Here is a 21,452-nt window from a genome sequence, read left to right as displayed (position 1 = left end):
GTCTGTTCACAAGTGCTTTGTTAAATGAGGCAATGAAGCCTCCGCTGCTGATAAAATTGCCTGTTAGGAAACTTGTACTTTATATACACTATAAATTTAGACATGAAGATTTGTGTGTTTAAGGGCTATTCCGTGCCGGCTGGTTTGTTTTGCTCCCAATCCACAAAATCTTGCAGGCAAATAGCCAGAATTGTTACTTTTAAATTCCTCACTACTAAAAAGCTGCTAATTGCTCTTAACAGTCCTAGCATTCCCTGTCTTATTTTCCCATTGTATTCGTTTCTGTACAGTTCACACCTCCTATGGCTTAATGCCAGGCTTACTATTTTAGAAACACCACTTGAGACACCAGAATTTATTTAGCTTTAAAACAAGTTTTGACAAATGCATTTGTCAAGTTCTTTCGCAACTAAAATTCATGGTGCTTCCTACCAGAATTTTGGCTAAGATCTGAAACAACCTAAAAATGTTCCGTTTTTTGGGACCGTCAATCCCAAAAATCCAAAGCACACAGGCTAAGGGACAGGCCGGCTGCTCCCCACGTGAATCTAACCCTGATGATGGAAGGCTGCCATTAATTTAACTTCTTTAATAACCCACTCTCCACCTGTAAGTAACATCTCACGCAGTGCCTAACAGCTTCAGCTGCCTCAGTCAGGGAGCATTTCTCTGTGCTTCTTCTGTTAGGTCTCTTCTCCATCCTCCAGCATCCCCACACATTTCCCCCTTACCTGCAGCAGCTCCTCACGATGCACCTCGGTGGGTAAAACTGCAGCTTCCTGAATCCACTGACTCGCTTATCCCATCTGAGACCACCTTCTCTGCTCCCACCACCCCATACCTCAAACCCCATTCTTCACACCCTGATGCTCTCACTCCCATCAGGTCTGACCACTTAGCTCCTCTCCACCCAGCACCTCACAGGCAATGTGAGCAGTTATGCTCCACTTTTCCACTTGCTGCTCGCACACACAGGCTCTGACAATTAGCAGGCACCTTCTGCACAGCATTTCATTTTAGGCTGCAAAAATATTCCTGGCTTTAGCGCCTCGCTCACTGCATCAAATGTCTGAACTCCAAACTCATGGGGCAAGTTTTGGACTCCAAGCAGTCCTCACACCCAATGCAGCTCCATATAAATCAAAGTTTATTTGATGATGTCTTAACACTGATTAAAAATCACAGAATGCCCTGGGTTGCAAAGGCCCACAGTGCTCATCCAGTTCCAACCTCTGCTGTGTGCAGGTCACCAACCAGCAGCCCAGGCTGCCCAGAGCCACATCCAGCCTGGCCTTGAATGCCTGCAGGGATGGGGCATCCACAGCCTCCTTGGGCAACCTGTTCCAGTGCCTCACCACCCTCTGAGGGAAAAGCTTCCTCCTACAACCAACCTAAACCTCCAATTTCTTAGTTTAAAACCATTCCCCTTTGTCCTATCGAAAACAAACAAACCCTATTCGCTGGTGGCACCGTGTTTGTTTTTCCTTTTTGCAATCTCTCTCTCTTTTTCTAAAGAAATAACTCTATGGTGTTATAGTTACAATGGCCCAAACCCTATCATTACGCAAACCTGTTGAGCCAACATGTTGAAAGCACGTGGACTGGAAGTGGCAGCGATGCTCCCATGATGACGCTGTGAATAAGTAGTTTTGCCCTCCTGGTATCCAGGGATGGGACCTCACAGAACATCTCACGGCAGCAGGAAGGTTTCAGCCTCAGATTACTCCTCAAGAGGCTTCTCCTGAACTTCTCAGGTTTTGGCTCCCTCTCTGCGAGATTCCACCACCGACTGACTACAATCTCCAGGCAGTTTATGACTCTGGCAAGGCTCAGCGCAATCCATCACCGAGTTGACAGACAGAACATACGCTGGATCCTGGCTGACATCACCGCTGCAGTCTCTGGGTGAAGTCAGAAGAAACTATTGCAGGCTGAAAAACAACGCGGTCGGAGCCGCACGCGCTCCTCTCCCCACGGCCCTTCCTATGTGTTTAAAAGCAGACTGGTTTCATTCAAGACGACCCTGTAACATCACTATTAACCATGGCACTGAAACGCCTGAATAAGTAAAATCTTAAAAATGAAGTGTACAAACAGCTTCTAGAAAAATGAGCATGATTTGATGCTACAAAGAAAAAGAACCTGGAGAGGAATGCAATTTGCTAAAGGCGTGGTAAGATGTATTCAGGCCCTGCTGTAACGAAGCAAAGCTTTTCCTTGGAGCTAATTCACTAAAACCTGCCACACAATAATTTAGCCTTGTTACACAGCCTTACAGAAAGGGAAGTGAAATAGAACTCTCTGCATTCCCTAACACCATAAGCGAGGCTGCAGCAGGCTGCCAAAGACACTTCCAATCGGTATCACTGTTAACCCAATGCCCACCATGAGAGACCAAGCTCTGCTCGCTCCCTCTGCTTAACATCACCCATGATGAGCAATTAGGATTTCCGAATATAATAATGCACATTGCTTTGCTTCATCCTTTGCTTCCTCGCCACGCAAAAGAGCAAAAATAATCAAGGCAGCATCCTTTACTAAACTACTCCTCTGTGACCTACAGTGGCTCTGGGGGCACCCTGAGCAACGTGCTCCTTCAGCAGTAGATTCTAGGGGTGAGATGCTTTGTTGAAACAGCACCTGCTCATGGGCATGTGAAGGGAGCTCTGGGTCCCCACTGCATGAAAAAGGGCTCTATGGTTGGTTTTGGGTTTCTTTTAGTATTATTAATGTCAAAAGAATGCAGCCAAAACTGCAGAATAAACAAGGATCAATGTTAAAATGTTTGCGCAGCTGTTTACTTCTTGTGTTAATGGTCCCAATTACAGAGGCCTACCAGCATTTAGCTATTTACTAACATATATATGTATATATGTATACACACATATATGGGTTTGAGCAACCTCGTCCAGAGGGAGGTGTCCCTGCCTGTAGCAGGGGGTTGGAACTACATGATCTTAAAGGTCCCTTCCAACCCACATCATTACATGGTTCTACCATATAAATATATATAATGCCTGTGAAACGTTATTTAAAAAATGAATGGGTCTAGACCAAAAGAAACAACCTGCACCCAAATCCACTATAGCAGAGCACAGTAAGGCAATGCAGGACCTCCGAGGTTTCTTTACCACGATGCCACAAGGAGAACAGCTGGAAGAACAGAGCACAGGTCCCTGGACAGCATCTGCAAACAACACGAGCCACCAAGCCCATGCACTCAGCAATTCCTGCTGCAGCCGAGGTGCTTAGCAAAGTATTCCAAGACTGCCAGATCCCACTGCAGATTCTTTCCTGCTTATGTGCAATAAAGACTGAGTTTAGGTATTTATCAACCTAAACTGACAGCTATCTTTTCAAAAAGAAACACTTCTGAGCTTTGCAGAAGTCTTCTCAAACCATTTAGCATTGCTTGCAGAAGTTTCTGAGCTTATCAGTACATTGTGCTCCTGTGCTGAGATTGTACTGGGGACCAAATCTAACAGCCTGTAGCTGTACTGCAATGGTTTTTGGTGTGCTTTTTTTTCTAAATCATTTTAAAGAAATAGAATTTGCATGTGGCTGCAGACAGAGTATAGATAAGAAGCATTCCTGACATGGCAGTTACAAAACCTGCATGCTGGAGCCAGAACCACGCGGTCATGCTGCCCAAATTTTGGTCTTCTTTTCACCCACTGGCTCTTGCTACAAGGTTTTACAGCTAGACAAGAGCAACAGGCACTACTCATAGCTGGGAACCATCGTGCCCAACATTTTAACAACCTTCAGCTTCCAATGGGGCTTCAGCTAAGCGAGGACTTCCCAAGTTGTGAGGAGAACACTGAAGAGCAGCAGTGCAAGGGAAGCCAAAATAATCTGCTCCAATGAGTCTCTGAGACCATTCTTTATCCTATTCCTACAGTGTAGTTAGCAACAGGGCAGCTTGTGCAAAAACACAGGGTCAGGAGCATGGAATTATTGAACCGTTTGAGTTGGAAGGGACCCTTAAAGGCCATCTGTCCCACGCCCTGCAGCAAACAGGGACACCCACAGCTCCATCAGTGATCAGAGCCCATCCAGCCTGACCTTGGCTGTTTGCAGGTCTGGGGCATTCACCATACCTCTGGGGAACCTGTGCCAGTGCCTCACTTCTAAGTAAGGAATTGGTTATCTTACATTAAGTGTTGGCTGCCCAGAAACCTTGGTTATAGCATTAAGAGCATTAGAAGCAAAGAGAGTCCAAAAGGAAAAGGAACAGAAAACCAACTGCCTCGGGCTGAGGTTAAACCACACAAACATCAGCTGGAGCTAACAAGTTCATCTTAGTTTCAGAAGAGGAAAAATTGCCTAAATTCAGAGTGTTCATTGCATCCCTTTGTAAGTATATCCCTGCTATATATATATATATTTTTTTTAATAAATCAATCCTCAACAAACATTTAAGTGCTCAAAATTAAGCTGAGAGAGCACTTGAAACTCATTTTAATTACTCTTTGATAAAAAAAAAAAGTCAACCCATTTCTTCAGACCCTGAAAAGCAGTCCTTTAGTCTGTCACCTCAGCAAGTGAATTTGTTTTCTTAAGAGCAAGCAAGAAAATGAGAACGCTAATTGAGTACAGAGCACCTAGCTAATACCCACAGTGCTCATCCAGCTTGTGCATCACTCCACCACCTCTCCTTCAGGGGAAAGAGACAATCCTGCAGGAGAAGCAGAAAGCTGTTGAGTCAGGACAGCTGCGTGCAGGTGCTGCTGGCTCTGTGTGGCCAGCTGCAAGGTGAAAGCGTGCTCATGTGCAAACAGATCTCACCAGTTGTGGGAGAGAGATGCAGCCACAGCACAGAGCTGTGCACGTGGCCTTGGAATGAGCTACTTTGTTCTCCTTTTGGAAAGACTGCAAGCAAACCTGGGCAGCCTGGTCTAGTATGAAATGGGGAGGTTGGTGTCCCTGCATGTGGCAGGGGGGGTTGGAGATTCATGATCCTCGAGGTCCCTTCGAACCCGGGCCATTCTATGATTCTGATTCAAACCAGCACAGCCAACACTTCATTTAGATGTAATCTGTGATCCTCAGCTGCTCAGATGAGCTTGCTGGCATAAAATGGAGGGGGAGCTGGAGGGGATCCTTTCCTGGGTGCTCCCAGCCCGGCACAGCCACCTCAAAAGCCAGGGTGAGAAGCTCTGCTCACCGGGTCCAAGCCTGCATCCAGCAGGCTGAGAAATCCATAGCACTTACGTGAGAGATTCCAACGCATGAGAGTAAGTTGAAACACCTGCATCAGCTGCTGGAGACTCACTGCATTCAGTTTTACAAAACCTATATGGAGAATGGGTATGGAAAGCTATATCTGAGACTATCCTAAGTTTTCTGACCTTTTCCTTTCTCATCAAGCCCCCCTCATCCTCTGACAAAATCAGAACATAGACTTTGACCGACTGCAAACAAACCTGTTCCATGTGGCCACACTCAAACCCCAACACTTCAACCAATGCCAGTAATCAATTCTGATACTTACTGCTTGTCGGCCCCCCACCTCCCATGAAAGATGAGATTCACAGAATGCCTTGGGTTGGATGGGGCCTCAAAGATCACCTCATTCCAACCTCCAGCTGTGGGCAGGGCTGCCAACCACTACATCAGGTTGCCCAGGGCCCCATCCAAACTGGCCTTAGAGAAGGATGATGGATATTAAAAATCTGCCTTCCAGCAACCCACTGCAGCCCCCTTTCTGACATGATGTAATTCCTTAAGAAACACAAGAAGTGCACAGATGTGATGAAGCCCAACCAGCTGAGCTCTCAGAACTGAAGCTGCACCCCTAAACCCACCTCCTACATATTTTGGCTTCAGGGACTCTCAGCCGGAAGGTTTTTCTGATGGAAAGCTTATCACAGCTTTTTATCTTGGAAGTGTCCTTGAGATACAAAGAGTTGGAATTTTCTTTCTGTATTAAGAGAAATCAGTAAAAACAAATATTCTCCTGGAAATGCGTGTGCTGCGATAAGGGGAAATGGACAAAACTCAAAGCGACTCGTGCCACTGAAAACACAATCTGTGATAAAGACTCAAAAAAAAAAAAAAAAAAAGAAAGCAGATTTCTGATACAGTCCTGTTCAGTTTTTGGTATTTGCCTATCCCAATTTGTAGAGCAGGTTCCTCACTATCTCACACAGAGGCTATAAGCAGCAGCACTGCCACATCATGCCAAGGGAAGGGCTAAGATCAAGGTGTACAGGAAACAAGGAACCCCACACACATCAGACACAACAACTGAAGCTTCTACTGCACTAGACCCCAAAAACTCAAGTCATGGCTTCATCAGCGTGGGAACACATAGGGACAGGTGCTGACATCTTTTGTAGTCCATTGGGAAGCTTTCCCATTGCTTTCAGATTGGCATTCCCCAACCTGTTGGCAGCACACTGAGCTCAGCGCCATCCCCCAGTCTAAACCATCAGGGCCATGATCTCAGCACGATACCAAACATGAAATACATTTTAGCAGCCTTTATACAATGTATGCACAGCCATTAAATTTGGAGCAGAAATGTCATTTAAACCATCTCAAGCAGGAATTACAGTCGATTCCAGAGATCTTGATAGGGCATAATACCCTACACAAATGTTGCCAAAACAATAACAAAATCCAAACAGATGGATACCACGTGCATCTATTGGAAGCAAACACAACCTTGCCCAGGATAAAATCTTCATAAACACAAAAATAAAGCCCTGCATATTTTTAGCTTGACTAAGAGGATTACACGAGGGTTTTATGAAGGCATTTACACCAGCACTGACAAACCATGGGGAGCAATGGAGCAGCCCATCCAACTGCACGGCACACAGCAGTCATTCCTTTGGGAACTGCTGTGTGATGCCACAATCCAAACCCAGGTCTTCTGGGTTGGCAGGAGGGAGCATCCCATCCCACACTGCTTATTTCCTCAACACATAGTGCCAAGGATACAGTAAGGCCCTGAGATGGGGACTGTGATGGTCTGTTTTACTGTAGGACAAGCCCTGGACACCGAGCTCTGCTTGTTAAGCAGCAGTCATCCATTAAAGCAAAAAAAAACCTATAAATGGGACACCTGGGTATGCTTGCTGCATCTCGAGGTCAGCTAAGTGACCAGTGAATTTAAGCTGAGCTGCACCAAGAGCCAGCTTACACAGCCCAATGGCAAGTCATGTTCTATACGTTTCAGGCCAGCAGCCCCTCTTCCCCTACACTTCTCCAGAAAGTGATATTCAAATGCAAAAGCAGATTTTAAAAAGATGCTAATTACTGGCAGCAGCTCAATAGCTTCATTAGAAACTAGAACTCCCCATCAACACCAGGGACCATGCCAGCATGCCGAGGAAAATAAACACTGGTTTCTTTCATTAAAAAAGGCGTTTCTTCAGGTGCAGCCTCAACAATAAAAGCAGAGAGCCGAAGTCAAAATTACAGTATTTCTTTTCTCAAAGTATCATTATGAGATACACACAACTCACTGAGCAGGAGAGAGTTTTCAGTATATGTAAGTATCCACTTTCTGGAGGAACTGTTATAAAAAAGCCAGGAAATTTTGCTACTCAGTCATGATTTGGGATTAGCAGGTGCAGATGGTGCTGCCCAGGAAGCCCCACTTTGAGAGTAAAATCTTGGATCTGTTTCCAGCACTGCCATAAAGTGAGACAAGGGAGGGTTAGGTTGGATGTTAGGAGGAAGTTTTTCCCCCAGAGGGTGGTGAGGCACTGGCACAGGTTGCCCAAGGAGGCTGTGGATGCCCCATCCCTGCAGGCATTCAAGGCCAGGCTGGATGTGGCTCTGGGCAGCCTGGGCTGCTGGTTGGTGACCTGCACACAGCAGGGGGTTGGAACTGGATGAGCACTGTGGGCCTTTGCAACCCAGGCCGTTCTGTGATTCTATGATAAACATCCTCTAGGATCTCGAGCGAGGCCAGTTCAGCAAATCAGGAAAAACTCTCTTCCTTTGGAACAGGAGAACCGTTCTGCGATAAGAAGCCCAGCGCAGCTCAGTCATCGTCTCACTTGTGCAGACAGCCTGACTTCCAATTCTTAGGAAACAACCAGACTTAAATGGACTAAACACGCCCATCCTACCATCTTCCCTCATGAATTTGGCTTTTAAAGAAAAAAAAAAATATACTTTTAGACGTGATGGGTGAATCTTCTGCCTCCAAAGTTGGTTTGGACAGAAGACACAACAGAGCAGTTGTGCAGCAGTGCTCAAGCTCCACGCTGTCCTGGCTCTGTTGGATGCCCTGCTGCAGCACAACCAATGCAGAACTGCACCGCTGTGTTCTGGGTACCCAGGAGGGGACGTCTGCAAAGGCAGTGATGTTATTTAGGCAATGGTTTTTTACATATGTTCTTGAACGCTCCGAGCTCTGTGCAGTGAACACAAATGACTCATCTGGGACAGCGGATGGATGGTTAACAGACAGCATCAGCTTCAATAAATTAGGCTTACATAAAAAATAGTTAATAATGCTCAAGTTGACTGTTAAAGTACTTCACGCTACTTACGCAGCACGCATTAAAGAAGTGGCTAAGCAGTAACTGAATGCATCCCATAAAAACACCAACACAAAAGCCATATTTTACAGTGATGTGGCACAACTGACATTGCCAAGGGTCCACTGTGGAACGCAGACAGCCTGCCCAAAGCCATTTTCATAACAAAGGGCTGAATACTGAAATATTATATCCTCCAAGCTTCTGGTACACCGTCATGGCTGCATAAGAACCGTCTCTCTATGGCTCTACAAAGACCTCTATCCAAACTTTAGCTGCACTAACAAACAGCAGAGTGCAACCTGAACTGAAAAAGAAGAGTGTAAAAAAATGTATTAGAGAAAAAAGGGGTTTTCTGTCATCTTTCTTTAAAACAAAAACAAAAAACCCTTCATTTTAGGAGTGTTGATTTTTCCTATTTCTTTTTTTTTTTTTAACTGCAAGTATACACAAGATAGTTAACTCAAATATTTATCCCAACACTTCATGCTTATGAAAACTGCTGATATAATTTCAGTCTGGAACCCTTCATCCCAAGCATTTTAGCAGTAAGCAAGACCACAGCCCAGATGTTCTTACGTGACATTTCTATGCACACCGCTCCTCGCAACAAGGACTATTTGAATGTAAAGGCAGCTGTGAGCACAGTTTGGCTATCTCAACCCAACAGGGATCGAGGTAAGGAAAAAGCAGACAGGGTGTATTATTAAATATTATGCTGACATGACTAAAAGAGTGTCCTGAGTATCAGTGACAGTGGATTTAGACTGGAGAAGTGACAAACGAACTTGAGTCACCGCTGTCCCTCCCTAAGCAGCTTTTTTCGTTTCAGGCACAATAGGAGCTTGGGCTAATTCAGGTTGCATGTTACTACCTCATTATAAATACTAATTACTGCTATTACTTCCTAAACGTTTATTTGGGTTAACCAATAATGCAAGCAGAGATGCCTTTTCAAGTCTATCTCAGAAGCACAGCAGGAGTAGGTGTGATTCCAAAGCAAGAGTACCACGCTACTTTATAAAGGCTTTCTCCTTTGCTCTAAGAAGTGTTGGATTTTCAGGGAGAATTGCAGTCCTCGGGTGGAAGAAAACCCTTCAGGAGGATGCACTCACTGTGAGAAGTCACCTGTCCAAATCTTGGTTGGCGAGGGCAGAAGGAGAGGCAGCTCCAGCTCTTCTCCCTTTAAAGAGGACTTGGTGTTAAGTGACATGACTTATGCTCCAAGTGCTTTGCAATCGGCTAATTAATCCTTGATACAGGGGAGCCAAACACTTGTCCTTTGTGACTCTTCTATCAAAAACTAACAAGTGAATCACTCCATAGGCCAAAAGGTTTCGAGCCACCCCATACCAATGAGACACAAAATGTGGCAGCGCATCCTCAGTGGGAACACAAGCAGCTCAATGCAAACCCTCCTGCACTGACTTAGCAGATCATGTTCTAACGATCCTTTTACCATTGCACAGCATAAATGGCTGAAATAGGTACTAAAAATTAGGTCTGAGCTCTATCCAGCTGGGAGACAAAAGGAGAAGAGAAACAAACAAGAATGAATTGTTCTGCAGACAGCAATATTCCATGATTTCCACCCACCTAGCTGTGGTTCTTTAGCAAATCCCTGCCTGTGCATTGGACTGCCACATCTCTGAGACTCCCCCCATGCCAATTTTCTCCCAACTGAGAATTCTAATGGGTCATTTCAGAGGTTTTTAATTCTTTTTTAATGAGGAGGAGGTTCAAAATGGCCAGGTACACAAAACTTGTGATGTATTCAAACAGCTCGCAGACATAAGACTATTCATGATGTTTACAGGGACCTTGAACTGAAGACGTGGTAGCCTTACACAGCAAGTAGGAAATGAGGCTGGAATAAACAAAGCTGGGTTTCAGTGCTGGGGGGGGGGGGGAGGGGGGCGGGGAAGAAGCCATTTCTGGAAACACAATGGGTTGCAGAGGAGGAAAAAGACCATCTCCAATGCTGACAATCTGCTGTGGAACAGGTAGGGTAGAAGAGCTGAGGCTGACAAGCATATACTAATTCCAGGCCTTTCTACTAAAGAGATCCACTACCCCCTTGGAAAGCATCACTGTGCCTCCCCTGGCTGCAGTTCTGTTTCATCCCACCTCCATCACATATTGCCCTCAAGACCTACTTGTAAGAAGGCCAGGAAGCAGTGGAACGCGGCCTGAGAGCTGAAGAGCACTTGGGCCATTCCAGGAACCTCTGCAAAAATACGATGAAGAATTCAAAGCCTTGACTGCAGGCACATTTGGGTTGGAATCCAAACAGTAGAGGTATCCATTGCAGCACCCAACAGCTGGGCTCCGAGCGGTGCTCCTGTACAAACCATCTTCTTCCCACAGGACCCGTCCTGCCATGCCTCTGCTGGCCAGCACAACCCTTCCCTGTACAGGTTCTTATCTCCTTCTAATGGAGAAACAGAACAGCACTTGGGAGACATGACTTCCACCCGTCACAACAGAGAACACTTAATCCTACAGCCTGCTCACGTGGCTGAAGCTCCAGATAGCCCTTTTTCATTGCTGGGACTACTTTCCTTACGCAGAAATCTTTGCCAACGTTGAGAAACGCCTTCTATCTACTTAAGTTATCTCCTGAAGGTGGAAGCTACTTGCTGATTAAATCCAGGCTGCAGCATATCACAATTCCCTGTGTTATTGCACCAGCGAGGGCTGATGAGAACAATAGCTCTGTGCTGAGCCACATGCATCATTCTGTGGGTTAGCTGAGAACTCATTTAGTGCTCTAAATCTCATTATAACTCACTGATCAGGATGTAAAATACGCGCTTATCTCCGAACTGATGGCATTTGAACAGCTTGAAGCAAACTCAGCTCCTCTGTCTTCGAGTAGCAGTGGTTTCCCATGCCTCACACTCTGGGAGGCCCATCAGAAGGAACCTCTTTGCAAACAAATTGAAGTCATCTAGCTGCACTGGATTAGAAGACTTAACCCAAAAGATGAACGCGGAGTCAAATGCCAGAGCTCCAAACTCAGTAGGACAAGCCTGTGCCAAGCTGCCACATGGCATCCCCTCCTACCCCATGGTTTACATTCTGCAAAAGCCCTGGCAGCCCCTGGGCTTGGTTTCAGCAAGCAGGAGTCCTCGAAGGAGCCCAAATTAGCAGCAAGACAACTCAATGAGCAGATGTAGTGGTGCAGTGTTGCTGATCATTCTGCAAGACACCCAACTACAGCACCCTCCAGCACTTTCAGTATCAGTTTCTCTGGGCAGCAAACCAATGGGCACTACAGAAGGAAAATATTTCCAGGCAAGTATGCTTTGTTTTTTTGGTGGTTTTAATTTTTGATGGCTGTGCTGTGCGTTTTCCCCTTGCTCTCCAAATCTCTGCAATGAAACTTCAATCTTGTATAAGCAGATTTGTTTAAACTGTTTTTACAAACCCCAGAAAGTTTATTTCCAGCCTGCCAGTTGCACACGGGCCGTATAAATTATCCGGCATAGGTATTTTCCAGCATCCAAAGGAAATACAAGAGTCCAAGCACGCATCTTGTTTTTAAAATACCTCCTTAAAAAGCCTTCAGGAGTTATTTAATGCTGTTTTCAAGAAGCCCGTGGTATCTCTGTAATCACACATTCTGTGGCAAGAGTCCGAAGGCAGGAATCCGGCTCTGCTCGCACGTAGCACCACGCACACCTACCAGTGAGTCAACAAGCACAGGGACCAGCAGGGCTGCTCAAAATTTGGAAATGAAAGTGGATGGGTTTGGGAGGCCAGCAGCTGCAGTTTGCTTCTGCTTTTTCTTCAGCAGTGCACACATACACACACACACATTCAGCTTCCCCTGCCAGATTCAGCCATCTTGCTCCCCACGCTAAGGGGTGTTCAGCTCTGAGGCCTCAACACAAGAAGGATGTGGACCTGATGGAGCAGGAGGCCATGAAGACACTCAGAGGTTGGAGAGCTCTCCTATGGGGACAGGCTGAGAGCAATGGTGTTCAGACTCTGGGGAGACCTCGTTGTAGCCTTATGTGGCCAGCAGGGACTCTTTGTCAGGGGGTGTGGTGACAGCATGATGGCTTTAAACTAAAAGAAGGTGGGTTTAGGTTAGATGATAGGAAGAAATTGCTTGCAACGAGGGCAGGGAAGCGCAGGCACTGCTGACCAGAGAATGTGGGTGCTCCATCCGTGGCAGTGCCCAAGGCCAGGTTGGACGGGGCTTTGGGCACAGGGTTGGGTGGAATTTAGGGTCCCTTCCAAATCAAACCACCCCAGGATTTTGAGAACCCACACCCCAAAACAAGGAGCCTGGTGCTGCCCCAACCCCACCTCAGGAACACACATCCCATCTCCACAGACACTGACGTTACAGCTCTGTAATGGGAGCTCATCTACACCAAGGGCCCTACAATACTTTCGTGCTCCTACTTTGCCTCTGGATTTAACACCTTCACATCACCAAATGCCCCATTATTATAGAATCATAGAATGATTAAATTGGACTTTTTAGATCACCAAGTCCAGCCATCCACCTACCACCAATACTGCCCACTGTCCCTCAGTGCCACATCCCCACAGTTCTGGAACACCTCCATGCTTGGTGACCCCACCACCTCCCTGGGCAGCTGTGCCACTGTATCACCGCTCTTTTGGAGAAGAAATGTTTCCTCATCTCCAACCTGAACCTCCCCTGGCACAACTTGAGGCCATCACCCCTTGTCCTACCACTGTTACCCCAGAGAAGAGGCCACATACCACCAAGCAGCACACTCATGCCACAGTTTGGGAATCCCTGCTGCAAGGAGCGAGGGCCGCCAGACCCGTCAGCAGGAGTGCTGGAGCCAGGCCTGAGGGCTGCTGGCACTCTCTGGGAAAGTTGCACCCAATTTCATAAATTCACATCCACAAGCAGAGCAGCCGAGCGTTCTGGGTACTTGAGAACAACCTGTCAAGTATCATTTACCTCTCACAAACACCCTGCTCCTTGGGCAAATCATTCAATCTCTGCTGTCCTGTTTTATTCACCTGAGAAATGGGAGTAAAAAAGGGGATCGTGTATTTTTGTCTTGCAGGGGCATTACATATGTAGCCAATGCACATGCGATGCTCGTATCAGAAATTAACAGTGGAAAGCAGCTTATCATCTAAAAACATTAGAAGAAAATTAAGCAGGTTGCAAAATCAAGCACTAAAAATTTATAGAGTCAGAGATTTAGGTTCATCTGTGCAACCTTAATCTGTTCCACTTTGCCAGTCCAACCCATACAGTGAGGAGCATCTATGGAAAAATATTGTGTGGCTACAAAACTGTAATTACAGCTGCATCTGTTTTTCCTAACTTCAGGGTGTGCAGTGTTACAAACTAGATGGTTTTTTGATTTAATGACACTTGCCAGGTTTGGGGTCTAGTCTGCAAAAGCAAATTGAGGTTCTTTGTATTGTGGGTTTGTTGGGGTTTTTTTTGCTATATTACTTGTTTAAACATACTTCATCCACAGAAGAACAAGAGGACCATATGAAATCATTGCATCGTGCCACATGACAGATCTAATTAATACAATTTAGGGAGTTCCTTTGCTTTTACTGAATATGAAAAATAAACTAATCAAATCACCTTTTTCCCATTGTTTTTTTCCATACAGCAAGCTATGTATATACAATGTTGTTTCTGCTTCCAACAACAACAAAAGTGTAAAATCAAGCCAAGCACCATTTTCAGTGACATTTCTGAATTCATTAAAGCCTTTTCTTTTATTTATTTTGGGCCTTCAAAGGGATTATCGTCACTGCATCTTCAAAAAACAGAACTTGATGCCAACGCTGTCAAGTTTGGGTAAACTACTTTAAAGGTTAAGGACATAACTACTCATCAGCTGTCAGCGGTGCTGGGATCCAGCTGTGCTCATGGGACGTCCACGCAGAACACATTCTGATGACACCAAAATATGGATCTGAGAAGGCAGCTGCACACACCCAGGGAAGGTTCACAGAATCATATCACAGAATCACAGGATGGCATGGAAAAGGACCACAGTGATCATCCAATTCCAACCCCCTGCTGTCTGCAGGGTCTCCAACCAGCAGACCAGGTTGCCCAGAGCCACATCCAGCCTGGCCTTGAATGCCTGCAGGGATGGGGCATCCACACAACATCCACCTGTGAGTATTTTACAAAGAACGCTTAAAAATGACCTCTGTGGAAAAACAACGCATGGACACCACGATGGGAAAGACACTGATTGGGAAAGAAGGCGTGCAAACAGTATAAACACAAAGCGTGCTCTAAAATGCTGGATTCTCATAACCTTAATTTAAAAAAGAGGAGCTGTTTGCTGCCAAGCCAGTTCCAGTCCTTATTCCTAACCAGTGAGTCACAGAACAGGGTGCTTCACCTGATCCTTCACTTCTTCCATACACCAGCGTTCTTCAAATGACATTTGGAGAGATTTCACACACCAAATCCATTCCAGGAAAGTCTAACTCTTCATACCACAGAAAATGAGGCTTCACACTGATTACACTCCAGTGCACACTGGGACTTCGTGCTCAACTTTGCAGTAAGTTGAGCTCTGAAACACTCCAGTTTGGCACTTTGCAGCATTATGCACACAGCTCCTCACTATTCAGTTTGAACATGCAAGTCATACAAGGATGCAGTACAACCTACTGGGTTCAACTCTTTGAAAGGGCAAATAATGGAAGGACAAGGGGAAATGGCTTTAAGTTGAAGGAGGGAAGATTCAGGTGGGATGTCAGGGGAAGTTCTTTACAGAGAGAGTGGTGAGGTGCTGGAACAGCTGCCCAGAGAGGCTGTGATGCCCCATCCATCCCTGGAGGTGTTCAAGGCCAGGTTGGATGGGGCCCTGGGCAGCCTGGGCTGCCATGAAATGTGGAGGTTGGTGGTCCTGCCTGCAGCGGGAGGGTTGGAGCTTCATGATCCTTGAGGTCCCTTCCAACCCTGGCCATTCTATGACTCTATCGTAAGTGTTTCTACTACAAATATTTCCAGAGCACCTAAAATCCTACTACAGCATCTCCCACCATCACAAGACGCATGTCTGGGCTTCAGCCCTCTGCTGAGCACAACTCAGAACACAGAGGCAGCCTGGGGGACTCATCCTGCAAAGCTCTGCTGCAAATCTCAGCTCACCCCGCAGAGATCAGCAGCCCCAAGGCCTCCCAGCCCGACACACAGTTGTTTATTTTCAGGCACAATTTTTCCAGCACGATTTAAAATAACCGCTCACAAGCACGTGTCAAAATCCTTTTCAGGTTAAGTCAGACGTTTTTTTTTTCTTTTTTTTTTCCCCCTCCTTTTAAAAGAACTTCAAAGCCAAACGCTGCGCGGCACTTCCAGTAATACGCTCATCTCTCAACTTCTTCGAGACCTTTGAAGTCTGTTGATGAAACTGGATGTAAAGTCTGAGATGGAGAGCGGAGCGCGGGCTCCGGGGGGAGGAGAGGGCAGGCAGCAGTGAGCACAGAGCTCACAAGAATGGAGAAGAAAGAGAAGAATTCCGAGCTGCGAGATTCCTCGTGCGCTCTACGCATGAATTTAATTGATTTAAAGGTCTGAAAAGTTCAGGGCTTTTCTCTGTTTTTTTTTTTTTAATTCAGCCCGGCTTTGTTAACAGGAAAGGGAAAATAAGATAGAGAAAAATGGTCAGCTTTCATTCTTAAGCCTCCAGTGCAGAGTTTTAGTGAAAAAATTACAGTCCCCTCTTATTTTTGTATTGAAACACAGCACAGCACTGTGAGACCTTGAGATGGGGCACTGCTTTGCTGTGGGCTGGCAGCTCCTTGCCCTCCCCAGGCCCTTATTTCCCTAAGACAGAATGCAAGAGACAACACAGATGTCAGGTGTGTGACATTACCAGCACTTACCCACTCTCAGACCATTTCAAATCAAGGCAGGGCTGGGACTGCACACGTATCTCTCTATTCACAACCAAGAGCTGAACTTCACGTTTGTAAGCAAGCTGTTGATTTGTTTGGCTTTTAAACAGCCCCTCGCTCATACCTGCATCACAGGAATACAAGAAACAAGCCTACTTCTTTCTCTACCTGCAACACTGCTTTATTTTTTGGAGTCCTGTTCTGAAAATTCATAAAGGGACCCTTGGAATTTCAGACATCAAGCTAAAAAAGGGGAGAAAAAGATGAATCCAAAGAAACCCAAGCCTCAGCTCACTTCATAGAATATTCCATGCCATATAATTCCACATAAGCACAAAATACACATAAATAGCTGAGCACAGACGTTGTAACGATTTGTGTTCCCAAGCCAGCTGCAGGATCAGCCCTGACCGGGACACTTGTTTAAAACACAACCTGGTGCATAAGGATATTTTTTTTTCCTCTCTAGAAAAGTGCAAACACATCCAAGAACCCTTCCACTTGTCAGCTGTAAGCAGACAATTTATGGATCTTCAGAGCAAAATATGGATACCGGAGAGTTCACTGAGGCAAGCCAGCAAACTGCTTTCATTTCCTGGATCACCTTCCTGCAACTCCAGCTTGCTCCATTAAATCAAGGCAAATCTCTGCATGGACACACTGGTTTAAACCTGACTGCCAGGACAGCTTACAGAGCCTAATAAACCAGGTTTAAACAGATTTGTGCAGATTTACAGACGCTGGTGCACAAATACACGTCGTTTAGGCAGTGGGGTGGGGATCTGACTGGAGGTGAGGATGCTCACTGCCACGTCCCTTCCCCAAAGCACCTCCTCACACTCACCCAAGGGCACATGAGGGGAACGTCCTGCTGCTCCCTGCACCGAGATGTGCTGGAGTTGCTTCCCAGTCAATTGGGTGAGCACTTGAGAGCCCACCTGCCTTGCAGGAGAAAGAGGAGGACAAATATTGCAGGATTATCAGCACAGAAGCTATTCAGCCTGCATTTTCCCTGCAGAGCGCGTTGGCTTTCGCCCAAAGCCAAGCGAAGCCTAGTTTCTAACCTACATTCCCAGCCAGGTAAATTAGTTCAGGCTTCAAGAACCTCCAAACCAGTTCAGCAGATTCCCCTTTGCAAATGACAGGAGCGCAGGTAAATGGCGTGGTGCTGACACATCTCTTACACTCAGACCAGGGCTCAGAAACCCTTGAGTGCTTTGAGCTTTGTCCCACACCGTAGCCACAGCATTTCACACAGTCACCTCTACATGGAGATGCTGCAGCAGCGTCACAAACCTGTTCTCAAAAGGTCTGATTCATACGCAAGGCTCTGTGCATAAACTTTGGAAGTGTTTACAAGCCAGCCTTCATTTTTACTATTGCAGCCATAGGCAAACAAACTATTCCAGATCCTGCTGCACCAGGGGAAGAGGTGAAGGCTTCCTGCCTGCTTTCACACTCGCACAAGCCCTGCAGCATGCTGCTGCACCTCCAAGCTTCAGCACAGCCATTCACGTGGACCCTTCCCCGTTCACTTTGGCCCCAAGGGATCCCTCCCCCAACCCATTCTGGCCCCAGTGAACACCCCCCAGCCCACTTTGGGCACAAGGGATCCCCTCCCAGTCCCCATGGATCCCACTTCAGCCCAAATGCACACTCCCCAGCCCATCTGCTGGGACTTCTGGCTGCCCTGCTGCTGCCCCACCACAGTCCAGCTCCTCTACCTCTTGCCTTTGGTTTAAACTGCGAGTTTTTAGAAGCAGAACCCGCTTTTGCTCCATTTTTCCATTAATCCCACCCCACTGCAAACCAGGACCAGGACTGCCAGGTGCTGCAGCAATACAAACATGTAACAAGCACTAAAAGTCGCTTGTTTGCATCTGCCTACAATTAAAGTTTGTATGGAGAAGCAGTGGCCACATGCTGCTGGGTACATCACACACTACATTGGCCTTTCAGGAATACTTGGTTAGAATATTTATCTGTTACTCCATGCCATTCCTGCTGAAAATCCTGTCTTTAAAGGAAGACTCTAGCTTGAAAATCTATTTTGTTTTAATTCCTCCTCTTTGATCAAAGAGATAAGAGCCACGCTTCAAAGAAACACAAAGTCAACCAGGCAAAACAAGAATAACTTGTAATATAAATAGTTTCCTTAAACAAAATATACTGTTTTTCAGCTGGCAAACTATTTATGCAGGGGACAGGGTATTTATAGCAGCAGCGTTCACACCTTCATTTCTGACAATCCCTGCACAAGCTCATGCAGATCACCCCCCTCAGATCATCAAGCAACGAGGTGCTGATCTCCAGCAGATCAGTTTGTTGGAAATATGCCTGCACAATTAAGCCTAACCGTCCCGAAGGCATCAAATATTTGTAAGCAGCCCACCCAAGAGCCACGCAGAGAGACCTCAGGAAAGTCAACAGAGGGCACATGTTCCCCAATGTGGACTTTTACAACGTGAGAATGACAGCAATACGACTCCAATAAACCCCGAGTGGAAGTGTATGACTAATTTTACAAATTAGTCACGCAATTGTGAGCATGTGTCTTAGCATTATCAGAAGGCAAGGCTTGGGGAAAACATGAGCACTACAAGCAAAGTGAGTAAGATGCAAAGGCCTTCTGCCTCCCCAGCCCCCTGCTCCCCTCCTGGGACGCCTGTTTGTTTTGGAAGCGGGCGTTTGTGCTGCCATATTGTTTGGCAACATCTTCCAAACAGCAGATACCCATCTTGAGCAAATAAGTTGAGATTTCACATTTCATCATGCCCGTCGGCTGTGAGCCAGGTAGGGTGCTGCCAGAGTTACTACTGTTTATTATCTACCATTGAGAGCAGTTCGTCCCTTGAAGTGGCAGCTTAAACTTTCATCAGTTTCATGAAACAGAGCTGAAGGGCTTTGCCACTTCCAGGGCTGCCCAGCACATGCTTGGCTTTAACTCCCTTTTGTGGCTTTACAATGTTTCCCTGAGCAAAAGGCCTGGGTATACAGCTATCTATACACCACTACACAGTTCCGTACTAAGATACACTTTTTACTTTCACTTATACCAGAGCAAGCTGACCTTTAGAGAGTGTATATAGTTACCGAGGCAGAAGAGCACAGCCTCTGACCTGCAGTGGGATGGTGCATCTCTACAAAGTCAACAGAGCATCTTTCTTCTTCATGTAAATTTATCGGCCCAGAGAAGGGTGGGTGCCCCATCCTTGGAAGTGCACAAGGCCACAGATGGGTCCTGAGCAGCCCAAGCTGGTGGAGACACCCAGCTCATGATGGAGGTTGGGGCTGGAGGGCTGTAAAGTCCCTTTGAACCTGAGCCACGCTACAATTCTATCGCCTTGCAACTGGAACATGCCAGGTGTATAACTCTTTCATTCATATATAACATACATACACACACACATGCAATTTTCCTATAGGCACACGTATATCCTGCCAGCCCACGCAAACCAGGACCATTTTTTTAGCCCCGACCAGCAACACAAAGAGCTGAGCCCTGAGCCGGGCTGAAGAACATGCAGGCACCACCCACACCAGCCCAAATTTCCAGTGACAATCCACTTTGCTGTGTCACTCTTTTATTTATTATTATTATTTTTTTTTTGGCTGTGCCATATTTGAGAAGCGAAAATCCAAATCCCTACCACCGGCTGATCGAACTTCCAATGGAAGCAAGCAGAACCCAACTGGAGTCACCACCTTCCTGCCTCCAAACCGCGCTCTGCTGGGCGCACAACAACCGCAGGAGCATCGCACTGCCGTGACCCACTTCTTACTGCTGAAAGGTCAGAGCACACCTCGGAAACAGAGGGATTTCGGCACATCTAACAGCCGATGTCGGAAGGAAGGAAGCGGCTTTTCCGCAACAGATTTTCTACCGCTAAATGTCACATGCCAGTGGGCAGTCGTCCCCCGTCTCCCCCCCCTCCCCTCTCGCACACACAGCACCGGCGCTGCGGGGTCACTCATTGCACGCGTGGGAGAGAGACGGAGCACAGCGAGGACCCAAAACTTGGGGCACGCCATGTCTCCTCCAACGACCAAATCGGAAAGCACACGGCTTCTTTTCCAACCCCTCCAACTGTCAGTGCTCAACTTGCAGCTGGAGGTGGGTCACCGGGGAGGGGGGTGGGGGTGGGAGGGGGTGCAGCGTGCAAACAAAGAGCTGTCACCGTGTCACCACCGCCCCGTCACCCTGCCACCAGCGCCGTGTCACCGTGCCACCAGCCCCGGGGGCGGCAGGCCCACACTCAGCCTTCAGCCATCTTCCCCAGGCTTCCGAGGGGCTGCGCAGTAGTAGGGGGGGGAAGAACGGGAAACGGGGATGGGAGGGAGCGCTGCTTTTCCTCACTTTATTCCATCCACTTTCAACATTTAAATATGATTTCAAAAAGAAAGAAGGAGAAGGGATGGGGGGGTGTTTAGGCCCCGCAGCGTTCGACCCGCGGATCTTCTCCCTCTCCCCCCCCTACCCACGTTCTCCCTCCCTCTTCCCGAGGAAGGGTCGCGGTTCGCACACGGAGGGGCACCTCGCTCCGCCCGCCGCCATGGCAGCCCCGGGCCGCCCCGTGCCCGCCCCCGCCGTGACAGCTGCGCCTCCCCGCGGGCCTGGGGCTGCCCCCGGGGCCCGACACACCCCCACCTCCCGCCTTCCCTCCTCCCCGTTCCCCCGTGCGCTCACCCACCTGCCGCCGCCCGGCTGACAGCCGCTCCGCTCCGTTCCCCCCCCCCCCCACCCCGGCTCCGCGGGCTCAGGGCCGCCGCGTTCAAACGGGCGACAGCGACTCCCCCGGCCGGAGGCGGGCGGCGGGGCGGCCCGGGGGGAGACCGCCGCGAGCGATGAGCGATGAGAAGAGGAGGAGGAGGAGGCGGCGGGCGCTGCTGGGGCCCCGGTTCCCGCTGCGGGGCTCCCGGGCACCCGGGGCCCCCTGCCTGGGCGGCGCGGCGCGGCTGCGGGGCTCCGGCTCTGCTCGCCGCGATCCCTCCCGGCGGGACGGGGCGGAGCCGGGGACGGAGGACGAGGGGGCGGTGTCGGAGGAGGCCTAACCCCAACCCTCCTCC

General features: G+C 47.7%; 1 protein-coding gene across 5 annotated transcripts in view; it reads right to left on the bottom strand.

The window, feature by feature from the left end:
• Window positions 1-21,123, bottom strand: part of NCOA1 (nuclear receptor coactivator 1) — a 154,155-nt gene extending 133,032 nt beyond the window's left edge. For all 5 annotated transcript variants that reach the window (XM_042832663.1, XM_042832662.1, XM_042832664.1 and 2 more), the window contains exon 1: window positions 21,077-21,123. The gene's annotated coding sequence lies outside the window, so the exon portion shown is untranslated. The remainder of the gene's footprint in view (window positions 1-21,076) is intronic.
• Window positions 21,124-21,452: the final 329 nt, after the last annotated feature.

The sequence above is a fragment of the Centrocercus urophasianus genome, unplaced genomic scaffold, assembly GCF_019232065.1.
Source record: "Centrocercus urophasianus isolate 14NV4802_14NV808 unplaced genomic scaffold, USGS_Curo_1.0 seq_39, whole genome shotgun sequence".
Classification (NCBI taxonomy): domain Eukaryota; kingdom Metazoa; phylum Chordata; class Aves; order Galliformes; family Phasianidae; genus Centrocercus; species Centrocercus urophasianus.
Note: the sequence above shows the minus strand (reverse complement) of the source record. Positions and strands in the feature narration are given on the sequence as shown.